Consider the following 8,253-nt stretch of genomic DNA (forward strand, 5'->3'; position numbering starts at 1 on the left):
TTAAGTTGTTTTTAGTAAGATTTTACCATTTCTATAGACATCTACAGCTTCCAGGACTATAGTTCTATGAAAATAAGTAGGTGTGCCAGAAGGTGGTGCACTTGACTTTTTGAAGCTTTAGAACCCCATTTTATTTGTTAGTTTGTTTATTAATTGTTTGTGCTAATCCTTTGGAACTTTTGAAATCAAACTAATACCTAAAAGGGATGTGCCATTGGCTTGACAATTGTGTGATGTTTTACAGTGTACCTTGTTTCACAGAAATTTGCTTGGGGTTGGAAGATGACCTACTATCCAACTAACCTATTCCATGATCAACTTATTTTAACATGGAAGTTTTCAGAGTTAGGTGGTAAGTGCTCTGAAAGTTCTGAAGTACTCAACCTGTGCCCACCAATTTTGGTGTATTTTTGGCCTCCAAGATCCTCATTAGCAATAACCTTTACCTACACAAAACAAGACAAACAAACACGCACACCTTAATTTAGAAGCAGCAACCAACAGATGTTACTGCAGCCTGGCCAATATAAGGCCCTATTCACCACCAGCCATTCTCAATATGGAACTAGAGATTGGGGGAAAGATTGAAAAAGCAAAATCCAAAGTATAGGAATGGCAAACTGATTCTAAATAGTGAACTGCAGCTACCACCAATAGTTCCCAACATGGAATCTGGGGACAGAACCAAGGGTTAGCTCTTCAACCAAATGGGGAATTATGGTTTGAACTATAAGACAAATGGGTAACTAACTGGAAAACCAATTACATTGTGAGCTCAACACAAAGAAGGTGAAGCTTAGAACTGAGAGGGAAATTACCCAAGGCCCTCAGAAATGTCAAGAAAGTGAACTGAAAACTGTTTGTGGCACCACACCTATGTTTCCAGTTGTCCTCCAAGCCATCAGAAATGTCCTCCAATCCCACTACTGTCACCAAATCTGTTAAACAACAAAAATTCAGCTGAGTAAATTTAAAGATCGAATTGGCTTTATTAGTGATTCAGGAATTGAGCAGCATTCTACCTAACAAATATAAAAGAGCTCCGTTAAGTTGCAGAAAAGGGAAAAAATAAAGGCAGAAATGGGGATGAAAAGGAAATTTTTAGCAAATTATGCATTGTTTCAGGCAAGGTCACCCTCCTAAGAGTAACAGAAGGAGTCTATCAGGTGGATTACCTCACCAGTACTGACCAGGTAATTCCAGATTAACTGGTTAAAGGTTACATTTCTACAGGAGTTTGAAAATGCAATTAGATAAAGTATTAAGTTTTGCTTTGCTGATGTGGGGTTAGCACAAGTGACACCATTTTGGATATACTGTCTCCTTTTTCATACTATTTATATTATATCCAAACACAAGCATGAGTAGATTAAAGACCTAAATGAAAAGGAGGTAGAAGTATAAACTAAAAGATGAAAATGAGACAGAATAGTTTTGTGATCCTGGAATAGGGAAAGACCTACCAAGCAATGGCAAAAAAGGACACACTATTAGGAAAAATACAATAGATATAATTATATTAAAAATTATGAATAAATAGATATAATTATATTAAAAATTATGAATAAAAGCTCTATGTAGACTCCAACTTCCATTGTTTAGCAAAACAGCATGATTTGGTCATTTTAGTTTTTAGCCAAACTGCTCTTAGGTGAACCCCTAAATAGATTTGGATTGAGAAAGATAGCTCAACTATTCTGCATAAAAACTAAAGTTAACCACTGGATTCAGGCAAATGAGCTAATGATTAGATGGGACGAGAAAATAATCATGAAAATATGGAGAAAAAGACAGACACAGAGAGAGAAAAAGATAATTTTAAAAAGGCAGATGCATGTGGTATTTATTTTCAGATTTTCTTCTGCTGTTGCTGATATGTAACAACTCCCTGCACTCACCACTGCCTTGTCCCCTTTACCCATAAATCTGTTCTATAATACTACTACTACATACAATGGCTATGTATGAATACACAAAATCAAGAATGGGAGTCTATGTTTCACATTTGGGTTTATGCAACATGAAGAAGAGGAAACGGGACTAGTTAGGTAAAAATTAAATATTAAAAAACCAGATAAATATGAAACAAGAATGACCAAGAATATCATAAGTGCATCATAGCATGGATATTTGGAAAGATGCAGAGTACTTTACTCTACAGATGACTCTTAAACAACATGGATTTGAACTGTGTGGATCCACATACACAGATTATTTTTATAAATACAGTATAGTACTGTAAATATATTTCCTTCCTCATGATTTTAATATTTTCCTTCTTCTAGCATATTTTTAAGAATATAGCATATAGAGTGAAATAAGTCAATTGGAGAAGGAAAAACATTATATGGTCTCATTCATTTGGGGAATATAAATAATAGTGAAAGGGAATAGAGGGGAAGGGAGAAGAAATGGGTAGGAAATATCAGAAAGGGAGACAGAACATGAGAGACTCCTAACTCTAGGAAATGAACTAGGGGTGGTGGAAGGGGAGGAGGGCGGGGGGTGGGGGTGACTGGGTGGCGGGCACTGAGGGGGGCACGTGACAGGATGAGCACTGGGTGTTATTCTGTATGTTGGCAAATTGAACACCAATAAAAAATAAATTTATTATTAAAAAAAGAATATAGCATATAGTACATATAACATACAAAACATGTGTTACTACTCTTTATGCTATTGGTAATGCTTCCGGTCAACAGCAAACAAGTAGTAGTTAAATTTTGGGAGAATCAAAAGTTATACTCAGATTTTTTACTACATGAGTGGTCAGCATCCCTAATCTTGGAATTGTTTAAGGGTCAACTGTATGTAGGGATAGGGTATCAAAAAATATGGGTTCATCTAAAATGGATGAGGATATACTTTCGTATATATTGACAAATTCATATATATGACACAAATTAGACCAATCAGATCTTTTGTCTCTGGATTTAAAACTTGAAAATGAAGTAACTCAAAGGCCAAAAATGGTTGGTGTTTATTCATCTAAACAGTGGTTTGTGGATGAGGATGCCCATTAGATCCTACTTTCCCTTTCTTTCTTTCTTTCTTTCTTTCTTTCTTTCTTTCTTTCTTTCTTTCTTCTTTCTTTCTTTCCTTTCTTTCTTTCTTTCTTTCTTTCTTTCTTTCTTTCTTTCTATTTTTTCTTTCTATATTTTTATTGGAGTTCAATTTGCCAATATATAGCATAAAACCCAGTGCTCATCCCATCAAGTGCCCCCCTCAACACCCGTGACCCAGTCACCCCGTCCCCCGCCCACCTCCCTTTCCACTACTCCTTGTTCGTTTCCCAGAGTTAGGAGTCACTCATGTTCTGTCACCCTCACTGGTATTTCCCACTCATTTTCTCTCCTTTCCCCTTTATTCCCTTTCACTTTTTTATATTCCCCAAATGAATGAGACCACATAATGTACGTCCTTCTCCGATTGACTTATTTCACTAGGCATAATACCCTCCAGTTCCATCCACATTGAAACAAATGGTGGGTATTTGTCGTTTCTAATGGCTAAGTAATATATATACCATTCATCTATCGATGGACACTGAGGCTTCTTCCACAGTTTGGCTATTGTGCATATTGCTGCTACAAACATTGGGGTGCAGATGTCCTGCTTTCTCACAGCATCTGTATCTTGGGGGTAAATCCCCAGCGGTGCAATTGCTGGGTCAAAAGGTAGCTCTATTTTTAACTCTTTGAGGAACCTCCACACAGTTTTCCAGAGCGGCTGTACAAATTCACATTCCCACCAACAGTGCAAGAGGGTTCCCCTTTCTCCGCATCCTCTCCAATAATTGTTGTTTCCTGTCTTGTTAATTTTCACCATTCTCAGTGATGTTAGGGGGTATCTCATTGTGGTTTTCATTAGTATTTCCCTGATGGCCAGTGATGCAGAGCATTTTCTCATGTGCTGGTTGGCCACGTGTATGTCTTCTTTGCTGAGATATCTGTTCATGTCTTTTGCCCATTTCATGATTGGATTGTTTGTTTCTTTGCTGTTTAGTGTAAAAAGTACTTTATAGATCTTGGATACTAGCCCTTTATCTGATAGGTCATTTGCAGATATCTTCTCCCATTCTGTAGGCTGTCTTTTAGTTTTGTTGACTGTTTCTTTTACTGTGTAGAAGCTTTTGATCTTAATGAAGTCCTAATAATTCATTTTTGCTTTCGTTTCCCTTGCCTTCATAGATGTATCTTGCAAGAAGTTTCTGTGGCTAAGTTCAGAAAGGATGTTGCCTGTGTTCTCCTCTAGGATTTTGATGGAATCTTGTCTCATGTTTAGATCTTTCATCCATTTTGAGTTTGTCTTTGTGTATGGTGTAAGAGAATGATCTAGTATCATTCTTCTGCATGTGGCTGTCCAATGTTCCCAGCACCATTTATTGAAGAGACTGTCTTTTTTCCAGTGGATAGTCTTTCCTTCTTTGTCAAATATTAGTTGACCATAGAGTTGAGGGCCCATTTCTGGATTCCCTAATCTGTTCCATTCATCTATGTGTCTGTTTTTGTGCCAGAACCACACTGTCTTGATGATCACAGCTTTGTAGTACAACCTGAAATCCAGCATTATGATGCCTCCGGCTCTGTTTTTTTTTTTTTTTCAATATTTCCCTGGCTATTTGGGGTCTTTTCTGATTCCACACAAATCTTAAGATGATTTGTTCCAACTCTCTGAAGAAAATCCGTGGTACTTTGATAGGGATGGCATTCAGTGTGTAAATTGCCCTGGGTAGCATTGACATTTTCACAATATCAATTCTTCCAATCCATGAGCATGGAATATTTTTCCATTGCTTTGTGTCTTCCCCCATTTCTTTCAAGAGTGTTCTATAGTTTTTAGGGTATAGATCCTTTACCTCTTTGGTTAGGTTTATGAGCAGCTATATGCCAATAAATTAGGCAATCTAGAAGAAATGTACACATATCTGGAATCCACAAACTACCAAAACTGGAACAAGAAGAAATAGAAAACCTGAACAGGCCAATAACCAGGGAGGAAATTGAAGCAGTCATCCAGAACCTCCCAAGACACAAAAGTCCAAGGCCAGATGTTTTCCCAGGGAATTCTATCAAACATTTAAAGAAGAAACAGTACCTATTCTACTAAAGCTTTTCCGAAAGATAGAAAAGGATGGAATATTTCCAAACTCATTCTGTGAGGATGGCATCACCTTAATTCCCAAACCAAAGACCCCACCAAAAAGGAGAATAGAGACCAGTATCCCTGATGAACACAGATGCAAAAATTCTCAACAAGATACTAGCCAACAGGATCCAACAGTACATTAAGAAAATTATCCACCATGACCAAGTGGGATTTATCCCTGGGATGCAAGGCTAGTTCAACACTCATAAAGCAATCAATGTGATAGGTCATATCAACAAGAGAAAAAACAAGAACCATATGATCCTCTCAATAGATTCAGAGAAAGCATTTGGCAAAATACAGCATCCATTCCCGATCAAAAATCTTCAGAGTGTAGGGAGAGAGGGAACATTCCTCAGCATCTTAAAAGCCCTCTACGAAAAGCCCACAGCAAATATCATCCTCAATGGGGAAACACTGGGAGCCTCTCCCCTAAGATCTGGAACACGACAGGGATGTCCACTCTCACCACTGCTATTCAACATTGTACTAGAAGTCCTAGCCTTAGCAATTAGACAACAAAAACAAATAAAAGGCATTCAAATTGGCAAAAAAGAAGTCAAACTCTCCGTCTTCACAGATGACATGATACTGTACATAGGAAACCCAAAGGACTCCACCCCAAGATTGCTAGAACTCATACAGCAATTAGGCAGTGTGGCAGGATACAAAATCAATGCTCAGAAATCAGTGGCATTTCTATACACTAACAATGAAACTGAAGAAAGAGAAATTAAGGAGTCAATCCCATTTACAATTGCACCCAAACATGTAAGATGCCTTGATCCTACTTTCTACATCTCTAAATTTACCTCAGTGCTTTTACTTTTCTAGTTAATATTGCAGTTAAGAATTTTAATTAATATACCTGTTGATTGGTTCATATACACAAGATCATGAAGTGGGAGTACACGCTTTTTAATACCAGTATTCCATTCAAACTGTAACTTATCTGTTCTCATATTAAAGTATTATTCTGATATCTCTACAATCCAATTGTATATCTCTTTTATTCCTCCTTGTCTGTGATGTTTTAAAAACTTCTGGTCACTACTTAATATTTATTAAAAATATTGGTTTTCACATGTTTTCTTCTGTATCCCAATGCTTGCCACCATACTTGATGAATTCTCTGTTTACCTTTGCATTAAATGTTATTTTTTCATGCCATTTCAGTCACTCATTCCCACATCATTAATCTTGCCATCAATCATAACTGTTTCATTTCTGAAGTACTGAATTTAAATAACCTACTTTCTAATGAGTTCTTTTAATTCTTATTATCTCTCTCTCCTCCCTACTACATATGGTCTATGACCTTATTGAATACACCAGTCCCTGCTACTCCATTTTTCCCATTTTATTATCCCCCAATGAATTTATTTCCTTTCCTAACTAATATGTTCCACCGAGACTCACCATTTCATTTTCTAACTTTCATCCTTAATTATCTTGACCACTTGTCCTGCTTTTGCATTTGTCTTTCAAAATTTCCAGACCTGGATTAATTGAACCTTCTGCTCTATTCACTGTTACATGTGAATAACTGAAAATTGAAAGAGATCTCTGTGGATTAGTACCATAATGAGTTGATAGCTTTCAATCTCACTTTTATCATTGCCTTTGATCACTGTACTTGTTTTTGAACTATTCCAATTGCATTTCCCTTTCCTCCACAACTTAAATCTCCTCCCAAACCTTACTCTGAGCACAAGAGCATTTCCATTTTTTTAGACTTCCACTCTTTTATCTTTAGTCTATAAGCACAGTGCATCTTGCATTACAAAGAGACCCTCTGTGTGTCCTTCATCTGCTTCTTGCTATAACCATATGTCTCTTCTCCACTTACATAAACTTATGCTCTTCTTTCTCCAAATTAAAAAAAAAGTAACTACATACTTTAGCTCAAAAAGCATAAAATCTGATGTAACATTCTTCATTCATAGGTCATACCTATTTTTGTTTGCTTGCTTGCTATTTTACTCACAGGAACCAGTTAAAACCACTTTACCATCCTTGGGTTTTTTATTTATTTTGCTCAGTGTGTATGAAACTGATTTATTACAGGACAGTGGTTCTCAATCAAGAATAATAAATCAGAACTTCTAATGGTAATTTCCAAATATGTGTGTTTTTAAAATGTAACACAGAAAATAATTATATGCATCCCAGGTTAAGAAAGAAAAACTGTTGGGGCACCTGGGTTGCTCAGTCAGTTAAGCAACTGCCTTCAGATTAGGCCATGATCCCAGGGACCTGGGATGGAGCCCAGCATCAGGTTCCCTGCTCAGCAGGTTTTCTGCTCTCCCTACTTGTTCTCTCTCTCTCTCTTTTTCTCTCTCTCTTTCTCAAATGAATGCATAAAATATTTTTAAAAAATATTTAAAAAGAAAGTAAAACCGTTTTAGATACTCTAAACATAGAGTAGGGAGTTTTAAAATTGACTAACATTTTCATGACAAAACAGAAATCTAAATAACTTTTTATTTTAATAGATCACAGAAAGCAATAGGTAAAGAATTTCAGTTATAATTGCCTATAGTTTCTTTAGCACATTTGGAAATATCTGAGATGCAGAGATATATCTTATATATGGCTTTGGATTCAGACAGATCTTGAACACATTTTACTCTAGCTATTAATCTTTGAAAAAAGTTACTTAACCATCCTGAGTCTCTGTTTTCTCATATTATAAAATGGAATAGTAATAGTACCTACTTTATTGAGCTGTGGTAAAAACTGAATGAGATGATGTATGCAAAGAATTTAGCAAAGTCCCTGGCACATTGAAATTGCACAGAAAAAAGTATTTATTGTCTTGCTCATAGCACACATACTAGGCTATTTAAGTGCTCATATTTACACTTAGAAAAATAATTACTACAATTTGTGTAGCACTTTACTGTTTAAATTTATGTTATTACAATTAATCCTTATAAAACTGTAAGTTAGGTACATTATACATATTTTATAGGTTAGAAAAATTAGCCACAAATGGGCAATTCAGCTTAAAATGGGAAACCTGGATATGAAAGAACATATGTGTTCAGGGGACTTATATATATTTGAGGGAAGTGCAAAAAAATTAGACTTGAAAAGTAGTCT

Source organism: Canis aureus, chromosome X (assembly GCF_053574225.1).
Source record: "Canis aureus isolate CA01 chromosome X, VMU_Caureus_v.1.0, whole genome shotgun sequence".
Taxonomy (NCBI): domain Eukaryota; kingdom Metazoa; phylum Chordata; class Mammalia; order Carnivora; family Canidae; genus Canis; species Canis aureus.